The 20,038-nt window shown below is 39.1% G+C and overlaps 1 protein-coding gene and 1 non-coding gene across 10 annotated transcripts in view; one reads left to right on the plus strand and one right to left on the minus strand.

Annotated features, from left to right (window-relative positions):
- The window catches only part of NCKAP5 (NCK associated protein 5), a 960,379-nt gene that overhangs the window by 660,856 nt on the left and 279,485 nt on the right, over positions 1–20,038 (minus strand). The gene's annotated exons all lie outside the window — the stretch shown is intronic.
- Positions 1,511–1,616, plus strand: LOC112650026 (U6 spliceosomal RNA). The gene has a single exon (XR_003129887.1). It is a non-coding gene; the product is annotated as a U6 spliceosomal RNA (small nuclear RNA).

Below are 20,038 nucleotides of genomic sequence, written 5' to 3' on the forward strand. Positions count from 1 at the left end.
GGCAATTCTTTCCTTGAATTTTTGCTTTCAACATGTTTAGATACAGCTGGAAATATTTGCTTTTCTCACAGCGATCGCAGATTGGGGTTTGCATTCTGCGTTGTATCTTGAGTCAAAAGATTGTACAGTCCTGTGATTACTCATTACCAAAACTTGTTTTCTTTTTTCCTCCTGACCTTGACTTCTCTTCAATCCGTTTCTCACATACCCATACACCTAAAAAAACCTCAGGATACCTCAGAGTCCAGAGTTTCTAAGAAAGTTTCTTAAATCCATCTTAGCAAAGCAGAGAACTCCCAGAAATGTTACACAGAGTATAGTCATCTCATGGCCACATATTTGCATTTCCTCTTTAAAAAAAAAATCTATATTCTTTGAATTGGATCTTTGAGCAAAAATATCATGGTAAAAGCCATGAGCAATGTTTTTGTATCTCAAATCCCATCTCAGACTTGTGTCTTGTATTTTTATTAGGCACCTCTCATCGTGCTATGAAACAACTATTTTTTAAAAAACTAGGTGATGTGTATTTTGTCCCTATATGTGCAGAGTTAACAATATAAGATAAATACTGAGTAAGTAAGGAAGTAACAAAATAAAGCATTTCATCACCATTTTTAACACTTTCCCTGAAGCTTTGCTGTCCTTGCCTGGAACTGTCAAAGGAATATGGGAAGCCCAGTGGTATGAATGCCAAGGATGGAACTCTGATTTTTCTGGCCAATGTATTGAACTCCCAGAGTCAAAGGATCATTTAGCCCAAAGAAAAAAATATAGGTGAGGACATTTCAGGGCTGTATCACCAGATCAAGACATTGAACATTTGGGAATTTAATTACTTATGTTGAAATGTGGGGAAAGCCCTATTTCCCACAAACTAGAAAGTCTTTTATCCAGAAGTCAAAACTAAATATTTATACTTCTTGAGAAATACCTAAAATTTTATGATTGAATTTATAGTCTATTATACTTCTTAAATTAGGGCCTAGGGATAACAGGAGAAATCAGAAGGTCAGTATTTACATTGGGAGCCTGGGTGGCTCAGTCGGTTAAGCATCTGCTTTCAGCTCAGGTAATGATTTCAGGGTCCCTGGATTGAGCCCCTCATCGGGCTTCTCCCTCTCCCTTTGCTCCTTCCACTGCTCATGCTCTCTGCCTCTCTCTCTCAAATAAATAAAATCTTATTTTAAAAAAAGTTAGTATTCGCATTAAATTAAAGAAGGTAAGGAGGCCTTTATGCAAATTTCTAGAGAATCCAGAAATCTATGTTCTTTGTCCACATTTCTTCTCACATGATTCAAGGACAATTGGTAGACAGCTGGAAAATGCCAAGGAACTGAGTGTCTTGATCAACCTGAAAAGCAAGACTTGCATAAATGGCATGATGGGATATATTTGCTAGATTGCAATTTCCACAAGGGCAAGGTTCCTTCTACTTTGCACATTACTGCTTTATTCTTGCTCAGAATAGTTCCTGTCACCTAGTAAGCCCTAAAAAATGTTTGACAGAGTGCTCACTTCGGCTGCACATATACTAAAATTAGAATGATACAGAGAAGATTAGCATGGCCCCTGCACAAGGATGGCATATAAATTTGTGAAGGTTCCATATTAAGAAAAAAAAAATGTTTGACAGAGAGATTTAAAAATGAGTACACGATTTCCCACCTCTAGATATTGAACTAGGTCTTGTCCATTCTTCCCAAATTGTAGTCACTCAAAACTTATTCCTAATAGTTGAACCATGCATACACACACACACACACACACACACACACACACACACACACACGCAGGTTTATGTGAAAATACTTTTTTTCTTATAGTCTTTAAAATAAAATATATTCTTAAGTGTTCATAATCATTTAGATATTCTGCTCCGAAGCAGAGAAATGGACTAAATCTATCCTAAAAATGAAAATAGTTTCTATAGTACAATATTAAATTGATTTAAGAAACATTTTAATGTTAATAGGACATGGCTAAAATCATCCTCAAAATAATTAATGTAAGTAAAGATCTTCATGGTTAGAGAGGGCACAACTGGGGCAGCACGGAGCTTTTCCTTGCTCCTTGATATTTGAGACAATGGGGTTAGATCACTGGAAAAGTTTGTGCTTCAGAAATGACCTCTTTATCAATCTTCCTGTTTGGAGTCTGTTCCCTGCCTCATTCCACTCTCTAGCATGGAGCTGGGCTTCTATCTAAAATGCAAATTGGGTCCTGTCCCTAGCTTGCTCAAAACACATCAGTACTTCAGTAGCTCCTATCTTTTTAAGAGCAACTGTTTTTGGTCATTTGCTTATCATAAAAGGCCTGACTTTAATAGTGTCCCTCCTATGGATCCAAGCCCATTTCCCTGCCCCTCCTGGCCTGAAGCTCTGATAACACCAAAGTGGTAGTTGTTACCTCACTGAACATACTGCATTAGTTCACACCTCTGGACCTTTGCTCATACCATTTCTGTCGTGAGCTGTGCTTTCCTCCCCTTTCTTCACCTTGTTGACACTTTCTCCCTTTAAGATGCATCAAGTCTTCTGTAAAGGATTCTTGGTTACATGCCCTTCTGTTATAGTCTAATATAAGCCTGAGCCTATCACGGTATCTGTTAAGTTACACTGAAATTAACCAACCACATGTTTGTTTCCAGCTCTACATTCTAAGTATTTCCATTTTGCGAACCAAAGTCAACTTTTGGCTTCTAGCACCTGTTGTGAAGTCAGAGGCATAGTACCAGTGGAATTAATGTGTACTGCACCAAATTGAGTATGTGACATCATCTTGCTCTTCTGCACATCCACACTGCCTCGTCTTTCAATGTGCTGTTGTAGCCTGGGAGTTTCCAGAAATCATCATCCTTTTTTCTTATATGAATTGATTAATTAAGCTACTAATACATTTCATGTAGGGCAGCAGCATTTTATAAATGGGTGCTAACAAAAACTAAATTACTGACACTGATCTATTAGTAAATAACATTATATTGAGGACTCAGATGGGAAATATACCCAAGCATAAGTTAGCTATACATGCTAACACTTTTTTTTACATGCTAATACTTAAAAAAAAATCATTATTTAAATTGCAAAGAATGTTTGCATTGAACCATATCAGTTACATTGTGTAGTAACTAAACTTGATATTATTTGCATGCCTGGAGTCTTCTACAGATTTTTTTTTTAATATAAGAGAGTAAGCAAGTTTTATAAATTCAAAAAATAATTATAAAGTCATCTCTCCATGTCAATCTAGTATGACAACATATTGCCTAGAGAGATCTTACAGGTTGTGATAAACCCAGAAGAAAATATAATAGAAATGCTAACATTCCTTTAACAATGGTGTTTCTAGCTGGCACCTCCTATTATCAATAAGTATTGTGGTCCCCAGCCTCCAATTTCCAGACAAGGCAGTGACTGAAACAGTATTCTCCAAAGCACAAAGCAGGCAATCTTTTTTGTCCTTCGTGCATATTTCACATCTTAGAACTGCCCCCTTCAATCTTCCCAGTGTGCCACCTACCCACACATCCATCCACTGTATATCACTAGTCTTTACAATTTCTTCTGAGTTTAGTTTTGTTACTATGCTGAAATCTCACGCATAATTATGGGGAGTTGCTATGGAGATTTTGTGTGATTTGTCATGAAGAAAATCTATTGTGTTTGAGATAATTCTCCATACTAATGACTCAGGTATCCATTTCCCCTCATATTTTCTTTGGGATTATAACCAACTGCATATATTTGAATATATAGAAGCAAAAGTCATTTTATAAATAACACAACCAGAAAAGTTATTGAATTCACTAAGATGAAGCACTTTAGTACAGCCAGGCCAATTTCTCATGATTTAGGAACAACTTCCATTATGGTACTTTTCTGAATACCAGCTGATTCTTGCCTGCATCATTTTGGAAGAGATCCCACAGAAGCTCTTTTACAATTACATCTCTTGGAATTCTATCACTAATTGTATGATACATATTTTGGCTTTACCATCACTTAGAAAATATAATTTTGGAAAACTATGAAACTGTGTTAAATTAAGGACAAATATAGTAAACTTATTAAAAATCATTTATTTGTCCTTTTATATGAAGACATTTTGGAGGTGGGAGCTAAGGGTAAAACTATTTGACATTAATCAAAAGCAATTCAGACTAATGACTGGAATCTGAACAATAGAAAGCAAATTTCACACCACCCCAAAAGGTTATGATTTTATCTTTCTCATCCCATCTCCCACCACCAGCCCCAGACAAAAGAAGTCCTGAAATATCACATCGATTATCATTAGACAACTCACATAAATCTCTCTTCTGGCTTCTAGATTGGCAAAGCTGATTTCAGGATCATGATCTTTGGAGAGGAACCTTCCTAAGTTAGCTATAGGCGGAAGAGAATTTTGATGAATCCAGCAGTTTGCCATCAGGAGAGTAGCATCTCAAGGATAAATAGAGAAGTTAGAGAAGTCAAATTTCGAATCAAAGGAAGACTAATTATAGAAACAATTCCTAGGCAACACTTTGTCTAAAAACATAACCAAGTTACTAATTTCCCAAACAACCAGTTCTGGAAAGGACAGGACACATGATCTTCACTCAGGGTAATTTGACACCATGGGTACCCAGACAGAAACCCAAATAGGAGCTTCTAGAAATAACAAGGAGGCAAGAGGGAGGGTGAATGGCTGGAGGGACCAAATGAGATGCTCTGGGACAGGTGAGATCAGATCCAATGCTTGTGTGGTCCATTTAAACGTAGAACTGATAATCTTTTGTATAAATCAGGGCCGGTGAGTAACCTATAAATGAGGCAAAGAGGAGAAAGAACAGAAAAGAATGAGAGGAAGGTAAAGGAAAAGATAAACATCACGAGGGGCACCTGGGTGGCTCGGTCAGTTAAGCACCTGACTTTTGGCTTCAGTTCAAATCATGGTCTCAGTGTTGTGAGATCCAGCCCCCTGTCAGGCTTGGTGCTCAGCCGGGAGTCTGCTTGAGATATTCTCTCTCTCTCTCTCTCTCTAATAAAAAAATAAACATACAAATCTTAAAAAAAAAAAAAAAGCATGAACTTGCCTATTCCCAGAGTATGATAAATGAAGGGTAAAAAGGAAGCCATGTAAGCAGCTGTGGCAAAGAGGAATTTAGGTGCCCTGAGAAAGGACTTCAGATCAGTCAAGCACCAGGTGAGCCTGGACAGCAAGGGGCTCTTTTCATTGCCCTGATGGTAATGCAGTGAAGACTCTTCTTCCCAGAGTCTGAGAACTGTCCATGCGGGATGCGCCACTTAGTATTTTTAAAGTACTAGAGCAGGTGACAGGTCAGACCGTGGGGGATTGTTCTCTGTGTCCCAATTAATCAGAAGAGAGAAGTGTTTCCAGAAACAGTAGACAATTGGGCATGGAGGAAAACAGGAGAGAGCTTTTGTAAGAATGTGAACAGAAAATAAATCCAATCTCAAAAGGCTGCTGTGTGGAAGATCATGGCAAATCAAATTTAAGCTGGGAAAGAATTCAGCCTCAGAAACTGGAGCTAATAAATGCTTTGAGGGTCTTCATGGAAGATAAAAATTACCAGTTTAGAGGGAGGATTCAGAACCATCTTGCAAATGGCAGGCATGACAAAGCAACAGTCAACCCCAAGCAGCAGACAGGGGCCTGCTGTGGCCCTTCAGACTTCAGAGGAAAACGGGGTCCTGTCACTTGGCTAACCAGGGCTGTGGGCCTTTTCTGGGAGTATGCATCTGAGGTGAGAGGGAGAGCCTCACCCACTGCACAACCTACACAGATAGGCCGCTCTTAATTCAGGTAGAGCAATGAGAAAAGCAGAGACACTGGCAGTGAGACCTCTGGTGGCTTTAAAACTCAGCAAAGAACATGAAAGAATCTGAGAATGCAAGCAGTCATGTCCAGTTCAAGAATGTGTAGAAGAGGAAAGAGGATCATTTGGGGAGCAAACAGCTTAAAGTTTAGAAAAAGTCAAGAGGATTTGGTTGTCTCAGCCAAGAGGCCTTAAGCAGAGCAGCAAACAGAGATTCAGGATTTCCTCAATATCCAAAGTCCTCTTTTTAGGGACCCACAAAATTTTAATAAATACTTTTAAACATTTTATCTCATTTTAGTGGCATAAAAATGAACATTAAGGGTATTCTGAAAGTATTAATAATTAACATCTTATCAAATATTGCCATGTGGTCCAGAATCTTCTTTGTACTTTTGTCAACAATGACCTTATTAAAAGCTAATATAAAAAGAACAGAGGTAGACCTAATGGGATAATCCTCCCTGTAAATAAAGGCAAAAACAATGTATTTACATGTGAAACTAGCAAACAGTATGTAGCTTGAAGGGTGGAAATTGGAAAGACAAGTCAGACGTCTTCCATCACAAGACTGTACAAGGCAGCCAAATGCAAAAGAACCCCGTCCTAATAGAAAAGACCACAGAAGCAAGGTACAGGTCTAGCAAATGTTTCAGCAAAATAGCACCATCTGCCATTCAACTCATGAATTTTATTTGGTTCTGTAATTAAAGGAGACTAATAAGCATCAGGATGTGCGGAAGGAAAGACCACAATAAAAACAGTGTCAAAAAGTCCAGGGCAAGCCATGGCTTACAAAACCTGGTGAAATCCACAGGGTATTAGGTTGCAACTCTGTTTAGAGTCAGATGAGAAAAAGGATGGAATGGACTTACTGCTTGATGCTAATATAGAAGCCAGGGAGAAAGTAGGATCATTCAATTCTCAGTATTGCTTCCCCCTTTGCTATCAAAGCAAATGATCTCCGAGTTGAAAAGAAGAGGAAAACTTGAAGCCCAAGATAAGTGAAGAGATCCCAAGGGAGATCAGCAAGCTCCTCTGTGTAAATCCAAGTCTCAACAGTAAATTAGGATAATAAATGGACTCCAGATGGGACGTGGAGGCACTGTTGGTGATCTTTGGGGAGTTATGACAAGTCAGAGAGGCTCATAGTAAGGGCAGGAAAATGTGTTTATTTTTTTAAGAACATTTCAGAATTTTTTTTTCAAAGTCAAAGGAAAAAGGTACATATAGGAACCACAAATCAGGCTTTCTAGGCTGATCCCCCTTCAAAAAATAATTTCTAGAATGCAATGTTCTAAGAGTGTGTGAATGGGGCACCTGGGTGGCTCAGTTGGCTGAGCGTCTGACTCTTGGTTTGGGCTCAGGTCATGATGCTGGGGTGGTGGGATCAGAGCACCGAGTCCGGCTCCCATTCAATGGGGAGTCAGCTTGAAGATACTCTTCCTCTGCCTCTTGCCCCCACCCCCACTGGCATGTGCACGCTCTCACCCCTTCTCTAAAATAAATAAATGGATCTTTAAAAAAATAAAAGATAGTATATAACAATTAGAAATAAAACCAATGGCCCCTCCGAGGTACAGGGGCTCCCTAAGAACAGCTCCCATTCATATCTTTTTGGAAAAAGGAAACAAGACTGAGAGGCAAAGCGAATCTGAATGTCTGCTGAGTGTTTAATAAAGTATTGCTTGATGACCAAGAAGCAGGACACAGAAAAGGGAACTAGATGATTGTTTCTGCAAAGTGAAGCCACAGATGCATATTGCAGCGTCCTCTGCCTCATACCTGTGCTGAGATCATGTGGCTGAACTTCAAGAAGTGCCTGGGCTTGGTGTCAGAAATTTAAAGCTGAGTAACTGCTTCACCTCTGATGAGTGCAAGGCCCCACTTATCCCGGGCACCGCCCGTTTCTGCAAGTCAAGCTTTACTGGAACACAATGGCATGTACCTGTTTGCCTGTCGTCTGTGGCTGCTTTGGCGTGTCAGTGGCAGAGGACAAGAGCAGCAGTGAAGACCCTACAGCCCACAAAGCTAACAGATGTACCACGGAGCCCCTTACAGAGAAAGTTTGTCAACCCCCTCGTGAGCCACAGAAGCCAGGATGGAGCATAACCTCTTGATACTCATTTTCATCCTCACATTCGTAGAGTCATAGTAGCAAATGCTTCTAGGGCTATGTAAGGGAATAATGTATGCAAAAGCTCTTCTCGGACTGAAATGTGCTATCCACACAGAAGGCACATGTTTTTATGAGCTCTCTGCTTCTTCAAAGATTAATAGCAGGGCTTTGCACATTAAAGACTTGCCAATCTCCAGTACATAGGAGATCCCCAAAATACTGGATGGGCTTTTAGGTGAATGAATGGATGGATGGATAGAAGAATGGCTGGCTGGCTGGATGAATGGTACTAGTAATTACATCTTATTTGGCAGTGACTAGGTGCCAAGGAGCTGTTTGGAACACAATAGCTTGTTTTATCCTTGTAACAGACTTGGTGCATTATTTACATTTTACTGCTGAGTAGAGGAAAAGAAATTTGGACAGTCACAATATCAGAAGCAACAGCCAGTATGTATAAAGCACTTACAATGTCCCGGTCACTGTGCTAAGTGCTTGGTAAATGTTACTTAACTGAATCCTCTCAGCTCCCCCATGAAGCAGGTATTAGCAGCAGCAGCAGCAGCAGCAGCAGCAGCAGCAGCATCTGACACTTAGAGATGAGAAGACGGAGGCCCAACAAAGCTAAGTAATTTCTCAAAGTCACAACACCTGGCAGGCGGCAAAACTAAAGTTCAAACCCTTGTCTTCCTGACTCTTATGCTCCAACCATGATATGCTGGGGCAACCAATTTACACTAATAAGCCTAAGTTTATTGAGAATAAACATCAGGTCTTACTAGAATGACTTAAAAATGAACCCACTTGAAGGCTCATTTCAAAAGGAACCTAGAAGCAGATCCTATGCAAATTGTTTTTGAAAACTTTTTATTTTGAACTAACTTTGGACTTAGAGAAGAATGGCAAAAATAGTACAGAATTCCCATTATATTCCTCATCCAGCTTCCCCTGATATTAAGATACAGTATGAATACAGCACGGTGGGAAGAACCAGGCAATTAATATGGGTATAATACTAGTACCTAAAGAGCTTGCTCCAGTTTCACCAGTTTTTCCACCAATGCCCTTCTTCTGTGCCTGGACCCCATCTGGGATCTCACTCTGCCCCTAGTTGTTACCTGTCCTCAGACTCTTCTAGTCATTAACAGTTCTTCAGTCCTTCCTTGTCTTTCATGTTTTTGACACTTTGGAAGAATATCCACTAGCCATTTCTTTAGATGTCTCTGAATTTGGGTTCTTCTGATTCTCTTTTTCCTCATGACCAGACTAAGGCTACCTGTTTTGGCAACACACCCAGATAAAATGTTGTGTCCTCAGTGCATCATACCAGGGGACTCGTGTCAATATGTCTTATTATTTAACAGACTACCATCTCAGTAAGCTGAAATTCATGCAGCCTAGTTGTTAACACACACACACACACACACACGCATGTGTGTGTGTGTGTGTGCACATATAGATGCAAATCTCACGATAGTTCCAACTATGTTAGGAAACTTTTGAAAGCCATGAGCAAAAAGAATTACTATTAGTCCTATCTTTCTCTCCAGTGGCTACATTATTGGAATAGGGCTGGGTTTACAGAGGCTATGAGCAACTCAAGTTGATTTTTTCCACCTCACCATCTCCCTGCTGGCTGGGAAAGCATGTTGACTGGACTCTAATGTGTGCACCTACGCCTCAAAGCCAAGACCAGCTTGGGTCATGCTTCAAATATTCATTCAGTGTCCCGATCCCCTGTCCCACCCTTGTTGGATAATGGACCCAGGAAGAAGAATCTTCCAGAATCCCACCCTTATACTTGGCCAAATAATACAAATATATACCTTGATTCTATATTTAGATTGAAAGACCTGAGTCTGGGATGTCTGGGTGGCTCAGCGGTTGAGCGTCTGCCTTTGGCTTAGGTGGTGATCCTGGTCCTGGGACTGAGTCCCACATCAGGCTCCCTACTTCTCCCTCTGCCTATGTCTCTGCCTTCCTCTCTGCATCTTCATGAATAAATAAACAAAATCTTAAAAAAAAAAGAAAAAAGAAAGATTTAAGTCCTCATAAGACAAGGGGAGTTGATTTTCTCACATCTTCTTCAGCAGCACATAGTCAATTTCAAAATTGTAAATGAACACAAAAAGAGCTCACTGTGAAAATGCTGAAAATCTATCATTCCACTCACACGGGAATAATTATGGAGGCTTTTTATTTATTGATCTGATTTCTATAAGTTTCCTGCATTTCAACATTTTTTCTCTCATCTTCTTGTTAGATTTATATTGTCTGAAAACTACACCTTCATTCAATTTGAAAAGTGTACTTTCTACAATTCAGTCACTGTGAGTGAAAAAAGCCTTTAATAATTAAAGTAGCAAAGGGCACCCTGCTGGCTCTAAAATACTCAGATAAGATGTAAGCCATCAATATTTCTATAGAAAAATGCCTTATTCAACAATATGTCCTTATTACTTTATAGTCACTTCCCTGATAGCATGTATTTAAAACACATAATTAAAAAAATACGGGGGAAAAAAGAGATTGGTTCTTCTTAACACCTGCTTTATTTTTTATTTTTATTTTTTTTTTTAACACCTGCTTTAAAAAACCTGCAGAAGTAGGAAAATTAGGGGCACCTGGGTGGCTCAGTGATTGAGCGTCTGGCCTTTGGCTCAGGGTGTGATCCTGGAGTCCTGGGATCGAGTCCCATATCGGGCTCCCTGCAGGGAGCCTGCTTCCCTCTGCCTGTGTCTCTGCCTCTCTCTCTCTCTGTGTCTCTCATGCATAAATAAATAAAATCTTTTTTTGTTAAATTTTTTTTATTTATTTATGATAGTCACAGAGAGAGAGAGAGAGAGAGAGAGAGGCAGAGACACAGGCAGAGGGAGAAGCAGGCTCCATGCACTGGGAGCCCCACGTGGGATTCGATCCTGGGTCTCCAAGATCGCGCCCTGGGCCAAAGGCAGGCGCTAAACCGCTGCGCCACCCAAGGATCCCCAATAAATAAAATCTTAAAAAAAAAAATAAAGAAGTAGGAAAAGCAGTTTAGCACATAATTTATTTTGAAAATTTACCTTTTGCTCTTTAAAAAAAAAAAAAAAAAGAGGGGGGATGCCTGGGTGGCTCAGCAGTTAAGCATCTGCCTTTGGCTAAGGGCATGATCCCAGGTCAGGGATTGAGTCCTGCATCGGGTTCCCTGTGGGAAGCCTGCTTCTCCCTCTATGTCTTTGTATCTCTGTGTCTCTCATGAATAAATAAATAAAATCTTTTAAAAAAAGAAAGTTTACTTTTTGCAATTTTTGATGAACATTTTAAGTAACAATTACTGTTTTGAGACCCTTTCATTAGAAATTGCTTATCAAGAGTAAGAATAAGGAAGATAAAGTCAGAAATGTATTAGAGATTTTAAAAGTAATATTTATTATTTAAATCTTAACTATTTTAATTAAATACCAGCAACTAAATAAACACTTATTTTGATGAAACTTCCTTTTGCAGTGCTTATTAAATTAAAATGACACTTTTAAAATTATAATATTCCAGAAATTAAAAACAGTAAGGAAGCATGTGAAACAACTTACTGATTTAATAAGTCTCTGAAAATCACGATATGAAGGGACTTGAAGGGTTGCATGGTGTATAAATTGGTATGATCTTTTTGAGGACAATCCAACCCTATGTAGAAAAGCTTTCTTTTTCTTTCTTTCTTTCAGAAAAGCTTTCAAGTACATACTTCTACTCCCAGGATTCATCATAAAGAAATGGTACGGCAAATATAAAATAATGTATGTGGATACATATTCACTATGGTTTTATTTGTACAAAAACATTGAAAATGACATAAGTAACCCAAATAGGGATTGGTTAATAAATTTTAATACATGTGGTCTTGAACTTTTATACGCCCAATCTTGAAATAACATGAACTTCCACAGAATTCCTTCTAATTCTCTTTGTATGCTAAATATGATCTCTTGTTCATCTGACCAGAAAAGAAACTCAGACCAAAATAATGGCAGAAATACCACAACAAACCCCCTCCTGGCTATGGAATGGTGGCACTCTGCCTGGCTAGTGAGCCAGGACAAGTGGCTGCTGCCTGGCCTCCTTGATATCTCAGGGCCTGAGCAACTGTCAACCTTTATTGAGGCTGTTTTCACCAGACCAGAGCAGAGGTGACCTTGGAGTGAGTGGAGGAGGGACCCAGAAGACCGATCTCTGGGTTCCCCTCTAGGGAGAGGGGCTTGACTTTTATCTCAGCCAAGGAGTTGGTTTTCTAGGTAAGATTTTGTCTGAAGATGTTTTCTGAAGCCCAAAAAGAAAATACAAGTTTGAAAACCATTGCTATAATGCCCAATACTATGATGATGATGATGACTAGTGACTTTTTAAAAGCTTTTGATTCCTGTTAGTTAATATACAGTGTTACATTAGTAGTGATTCAACAATTCCATATATCACCAGTGGTCACCACAAGTGTCTTCTTAATCCCCATCACCTGTTTCACTCATCCCCACCACCCAATCCCCTCTGGTAACCATCAGTTTGTTCTCTATAGTTAAGAATGTTGAAAAAGAAAACCAAAGCAGGAGGCATCACAGTGCATGGCCTCAAGCTATATTACAAAGCTGTGAACATGAAGACAACATGGTACTGCCTCAAAACCAGACACATAGATTAATGTAACAGATGAGAAAACCCAGAAATGGACCCTCAACTCTAAGATCAACCAATCTTTGACAAAGCAGGAAAGAATTTCCAATGGAATAAAAACAGTCTCTTCAATAAATGGTGCTGGGAAAATTGGACAGCCACATGCAGAAGAATGAAACTGGACCATTCTATTACACTCAAAACAGATGGAAGACCTAAATGTGAGATAGGAATCCATTAAAATCCTAGAGAAAAACATAGGCAGCAACCTGTTTGACCTCAGCCACAGCAACTTCTCTCAAGACACGTCTCTAAAGGCAAGGGAAACAAAAACAAAAATGAACTATTGGGACTTCATCAAGATAAAAAGTTTCTACACAGCAAACAATCAACAAAACAAAAAGGCAACCTGCAGAATGGAAGAAGATATTTGCAAATGACTTATCAGATAAAGGGCTAGTATCCAAGATCTATAAAGAGCTTATCAAACTCAACACCCAAAAAACAAACAATCCAATCAAAAAATGGGCAGAAGACATGAACAGACATTTCTCCAAAGAAGACCTACAAATAGTCAACAAACACATGAAAAAATTCTCCACATCACTTGTCATCAGAGAAATACACCACGTGAGCTACTACTTTACACAAGTGAGAATGGCTAAAATTAGCAACTCAGGAATCAACAAATGTTGGAGAGGATGTGGAGAAAGGGGAACCCTCTTGCACTGTTGGTGGGAATGCAAACTGGTACAGCCACTCTGGAAAACTGTGTGGAGGTTCCTCAAGAAGTTAAAACTAGAGCTACCCTATGACCCAGCAATTGCATTACTGAGTATTTACCCCAAAGATAAAGCTGTAGTGAAATGAAGGGGCACCTGTACCCCAATGCTCATAGCAGCAACGTCCACAACAGCCAAACCATGGAACGAGCCAAGATTTCCTTTGACAGATAAATGAATAAAGATGTGGTCTATATATATACAATGGAATATTACTCAGCCATCAGAAAGGATGAATACCTACTATTTACATTGACATGGATGGAACTGGAGGGTATTATGCTGAGTGAAATAAGTAAATTGGAGAATGACAATTATCATATGGTTTCATTCATATGTGGAATATAAGAAATAGTGAAAGGGTTATAAGGGAAGGAGGGGAAACTGAATGGGGAAAAATCAGAGAGAAAAAAAAAACATGAGAGACTCTTAACTCTGGGAAACTGAGGGTTGCTGAGGGGGAGGGGAATATGGGGTGAAGTAATTGGGTGATGGGCATTAAGGAGGGCATGTGATGTGATGAACACTGGGTATTATATGCAACTGATGAATTATTGAAAACCACATCTAAAACTAATGATATATTCTATGTTGGCAAATTGAATTTAAATTAAAAAAGAAATATAAAAGAAGAGTCTATTGTTACTTTATTTTTTAATGAAGACTAACAAGAAAAACAAAGTGCTAATTTTAGTCATGGGATTGAAGATCTCATAAATTTAGAATAGGACTACAATTTCTTATTCAAAGCCCTCTGTTCCAGATAAAGTTTGAACATCAGAATATTTGATATTTATCAGGTAGTTAATAGAGAAATATATTCTTTATTATGTATCACTGCTAGGAAGGACTTGGGGCAGTAACTCACAGTCAAATACCTTCACATTTTTGAAGTGAAACATAAAATGTCTGTACCAAATTAATTACATAAAACCCATAAGTTGCCTAACACTAGTTTGTATCATGTTTTTCTGCCAACTGAACCAGGCCAAACCTTTAAAAAATAAAAAGTAAAGAAAACTTTTGACTTCTAGAGCCTGTTGGGTGTTGGAATTCTGGCAAAGGGACTGTGTGGAGACAAAGCTGGAATTTGTGAAGAGATGAAAGTGGAGGCTTCAGCTCAGTCAGATGCTGATTGAACTGAAGCCAGTAAACAAATGTTCAATTAGAAAGACAAAGAGTCACGTGGAAATTTCTGTACCAAAGGCAGAAATATCTCATCAAGATGACATACTTACATACTTCTTTCAGCACTCAGCAGGTACATCTACTCTGATGTTATTCTCTAAAATATGTTTTTAAAAAGGACTACATGTGGTTTAATATACAAACAATTTGGCAATAAATTGGTAAAGTGAAAATATATACTTCACTTGTGAAGTGAAAAAGTGCACTTTTTTAAAAGTAAAGATTTATTTATTTATTTATTTATTTATTTATTTATTTATTTTAGAGAGTGAGACAGAGAGAGCATGGGGGAGGGGAGTCCGAGAAAGAGAGAGAGAGAGAGAGAAAGAACTTCAAGCAGACTCTGCACTGAGCCCCATGCAGGGCCCCATCTCACGACCCTGAGATTGTGACCTTAGCCAAAACCAAGAGTCAGACACTTAACCAACTGTGCCACCCGGCACTCCTAAATATGTGCATTTTGGACTGTTAAGCAGGCAAAGCTGATAAGAAATAAGTATTTCCCCATTATTAGATAAACAGATGATTGATAGGTAGGAAGATAGATCTCTTACCCATGAGTGCACATGTATTAAAATAAATCTATGTGAAATGATAAATAACAAAATGTGAATAGGCTTTACCTTAGGGTAGTGCACACTCAGCTGATTTTTAATTTTTACTTTAAGGGTTTCTGTATTGTGTAACTTTTTTTTATTAAGAATGAACAGTTATTTTTATGGAAATAAATAGCTCTTTACCTTTGTTGAAAAATATAATTATTTGCAGTTTATATATAATTTAGATCCTCAGGGCTCAAGCAATTCACCTAAAGTCACAGTGTTAATTTGCAGCAAAATTGTTTTTAGACTCAAGTCCTTTAACTTCTAGCCCTGTGCCCTCTCCATTTTTCCAGGTTATGTTTCAAAATGAGGTATGAGTTATGGTCCCTGTCTTTAAAAAGCTAATAACTGAGTAGAAGAGATGATAAATATAGATAGAAAGCAATGATCAAGTAATACAAGATGCTATCTACTTAAGTAACTCCTGCAAGTCCTTTTGGAATCAGTGGGGGTGGGGGGCACATACAAATCTCAAATAAAAGAGGATGAAGTATAACAGTAGACCACACCTATCACAAGTCTCACTGAATTCAGAGGAGAAGATTTAGAAGTACCAGAGAAAGCTTCATGGATAAAAGATGGATATGCTTTAAAAAGGTCAAGATCAGGGAGGTTATTCCCACAAGGACATATCCAAACTGCATGGACGATGATTGAAAGCAGAGCTAAGATGCATCTGTGCTGGGGAGGAGGAGGAACTGACTATACAGGTGGAGTGGGGCCAGATCATGTGAGGTTTCAGAAGCCATGCAAAGAGTGGGTTAGATCTGAAGCCATGGACGACGTTAGCAAGAAAACCGTGTGACAAAAGCCAAGTAACTGGTGTGAGTCATCCAGCAGTGTGTAGGATGGATTGACAGGGGGAGATGACAGTGCAAGGGGTCAGGTACGGGGCTGCAGAAATGATAATGGGCCACGCAAATTGACAAAGGATCAGAATCAGGGCTGGAAGTCAAAGGCTGAGCCACAAAGATGCTAAGGTTTTGAATGAATGCCTTTGAAAACAGTGATCCCTTGACAGAGACAGATGATTTTTGTTAGATTCACTATCTCCAAAGGGAGAACAAAGAATTAAAAAAGCATTAGTGGTCCTGTTCCTTAATAGAATCCTGTGACCATTTAGCTTTGTAGATTTCAGTACTGAAGCCAATTGGCCAATCAATCTTTCAATATTCAACATAGTTTGATTCTGTCCTGAAAATTAAGCCATGCTTCTCTCATTATACCCAGCTATCACAAGGCAGGGCTAGGCCCAAATTAAGGAACACAAGACAATACTGATTAAAGGAAAACAACAATTAAGAAAAAAACGAGCAAAAATCTTCGAAATATAAACACTAAATCAATAGCACTTTCGTTGCACAGTGGAACAGAATCTTATGCGGCTTGAATAGCATTTGAGTGTTTTCTTTTGGTTTGTAAAAGAGAAAGGATAGATTAGAAGTATAGAGAATGGACGAAAATGTAAGCAGTTGTGTCTTCCCTATGTATGCTTGGTATTTTATGTTTTGTTTGAAGTGTTAAGAAATGATTTATTATCTCCATCCAGTCTGCCCCAACAGGGACACCTCCACTGGGTCAGCGTGGCCAGTTTAGCTGGGATCCCACTGCCTCTGAACCTTTAAATAGACAGTGCTTTGAATTTCATCTCAGGGATCAGGTCACATCCAAATCCACTTAACATTTCACTGGTATGGTTTTTGATGTCATTGGAGACCTTGATGAAATTACAATCCTATTAGTCACGATGGGGGAAGACAGGAGACCTTAGGTGGCTAATGTTCCATTCATAACAAGAAAGAGACGTTTAGCATTTGTAAAGGGCATTGATTTCTGATAGTTCCCTGAAGAACAAGCCTCAAGTGAAGAAATATAACCAGAAAAGGCTGGGGAAAGAAAAGACAGAAAAGGCAAAGCTGCATTTATCCAAACAGTTTAACCCTGTATACTTTTTACAACTTCACTTGGATAAAAAGAATTGCGTATTCATGTAAATGTGAGTAAGAGGAAGGGCAGTGCAGGACAGGAAGGACACAGCGAGCTCCACAGAGATTCCGTTACCGAGAAATCTGGGAAATTACACTGAGCCCTTGATTGATGCCAAGGAGGTGCCTCTAAATATAAAGGGTAAATGGAGGTTACATGGAAAGGACTTTTAATCTGGGTGATAAATTGCCAGATTCCATTATGCTTAATGAGTCTCATCAATGCATAGCTAGACTCAAGAAAATAATAAGACCCCTTTCAGACCCTAGTATAAACAAATTAGAAGAATTAATAATCAAAATCCTATTAATGTGTATGCAATTTCAGGAAGTTAATGAACTTAATTTAAAGAGTTTGGCTAATGTATTTTTAGCATTTTTTAAAAAAATGCCAGGTCATCAAAATGGATTCATTCTTCACTTTCTTTTACGCAAGTATGTCCTGTGTAAGGCTTAAAGGATAACATTCCTTTTGGTTAACTCTTCTCCAGGGAGAGCCCTGCTTAGCAGTTCCGGGATATGACAAAGAGTGTCACAGGCCCCACGATGCTTAAGATGCTTATTGACCTGAAAGTAACAAATGAGATTCATTCAAGTGAATTTGCCCAGCCTCATAATATGCCTCCTAACCAAACAGGGAAGACAGGAACACATTAGATTCTCAGTTACCAGTCTGGAAAACACAAATCTTTTGATTCTCAATACACTCTCGGGTAGGAAACAAGCAGGATCTGAAAACAACTATGCGTACGTAGTTCAAAACAGCAGCAGTTGTCTCTCATCAGCTAAGACCCCTGGGCCTACACAAGAGAAAATCTGCTGGTTTTTTGCATCAACAAATATTTGTACAATATACCATCAGTCATGCATTAGAAATCAGGCCCTCACTTCTAGCCATTAGGATTCTTTTAAGCCATCATTTAAGAAAGAATCTCAATACTCAAGCATATAATCAAAGCATGTGGGAGGTGAGAAAGAAGGTAGCCCCTGTTTTGTAGTTAAATCCCTAGGCGAAGAGACACAATCAGACATCTGTGCTTAGTTAGATTTCCATGAAAATGAATGCCATGTGCTCCTTAATGCAATGTGAAATAACATAACTCATGGTTTTCGAATGGTACCAAGGGGCATGGAGATTGTTGGCAATGATGTCCGCTTCAGAAGTTAGGAACAAACCTGTTAATACTATTACCAGATAATACGCATAGTGTCTGGCACACAGTCAGCACTCAATAAATATTTCTTCAAATTTGAATGGAAGAGTGACCTCTTTTATATGCAATCTGCTATATAAAGTTGTACATCCTCTATTTTACTATAAAAATAATAGATGTTCTCATGCACATCTGCTTCAACCTCTGAATCAATAAAGACTGAGTGCCAATCTCTCCTTCTCAAACATTTTTCCTCTCTGGGCTGCTAATGTGCAGAACCAGGTTCCCCCTGGTTCTGCATCCCAATCTCTGAGTATTATGCTAGTGGGCTTCCTTCTCTTGTCACTTGTTGCTGCCCCTATCCTGTTCATTTTCTTTTACAGTTATTCACAGAGTATCAGGTTTCAAGGCCTCAAAAAATCTCTTTATGCAACCCAGTCCTTTAATAATACAAACACACCATTCCACTAGATTTTATAAGGGGTGAAGAGTGGAATTAATCTAAAGCCTCTTTCCTCAGTTTTTATGCAATATAGTTGGGTAAGAAATGAATGCATACATTCAAGGTTAATAATTTTAAGGTGAAATGAGTGAGCAGGACCAGAAAAACCATAATCAGAGAGGAAAGAGTGTTGTGTTGCTGCTGGCAAAGAAGCTAAGGTTTGAGTTTGCCCTGAAGGGTAAGATTCATGTATGGACAATTCAGAAAGAAGAGAGTATCGAGAAGGTCAACTACTACAAGCAAGGATGATGAGGATGGGAAAGTATGTGGCTAATTTGGGGGCAGCGAGGAGACTGCTGTGTCTGCCACAGGGTTTTATTATAGGAACAATTAGGGAGATGATGGGCAGGTGGATGAACCAACCATAATGTCCTTCAAATGCTACATTCGGGAATGAGATGTTATCTCATAGGGAAAAAAGGAACAATGTGTGATTTTTAGCACAGAAGAGATTCAATATAAATGGTTTTCTGCCCCTATTTCCTTTGACTGGAGAACACTTCCTCAATATCTCATCACAGCATGCTTTTCCAAAACCCCTATTTCTTTTCCCCATGTCCAGGGGCTCAGCCATCTCTGTTAGCAGCAAAAACATCCTTCTTGGATTCAAAGGCTGATGTCTTGGAAGTATCTTTGATGTTTGTATCCAACATCAATGCCAGGTGAAGAGTCGATGACCAAGATCACATTGGGGATGCTTTAAATAAGCATATATTCCTAGACCATATTCTAGACCAACTGAATCAGGACAGATTTGGGGACCCAGGTTACTCGCTACCTGTATATGATGAATAAAATATTTAATCTGGCTACTCCTTTTCTTTTCAATGACCCCATTTCCCTTTAAGCCCACTGCCATCGCCTTAACACAGAACTTTCTCATCCATGGCCAGTTACTACCACAGGCACCTCTGGGTTGCATCTTCCCCTCTAATATCAGCATCCTCTTTGTAGAACTCACTGGGGCTCTGGGAAGCCAACATAACTGCAGTTCATACCAGGGGTGACAGATGTCTTAGTGGTGTGACTGACTTCCCCATTAGGGTGGGAAGGCAGTTGAAATAACCTTCTGAGGAGCTCAGAACAGGACCTGATGACTCACTCAATTTGGATATAGGCCACTGTAGTAGCCCTTGGTAATAATCCCTTGTCCTTTAGGCAAGCCACTCTCCAAACAACTCCTAAATGAAGATACCTCCTGAGATAGCCCTCTTTATGGTTGCTTTCCCAATCTAATTTTG

The sequence above is a fragment of the Canis lupus genome, chromosome 19 (genome assembly GCF_003254725.2).
Source record: "Canis lupus dingo isolate Sandy chromosome 19, ASM325472v2, whole genome shotgun sequence".
Classification (NCBI taxonomy): Eukaryota; Metazoa; Chordata; class Mammalia; order Carnivora; family Canidae; genus Canis; species Canis lupus.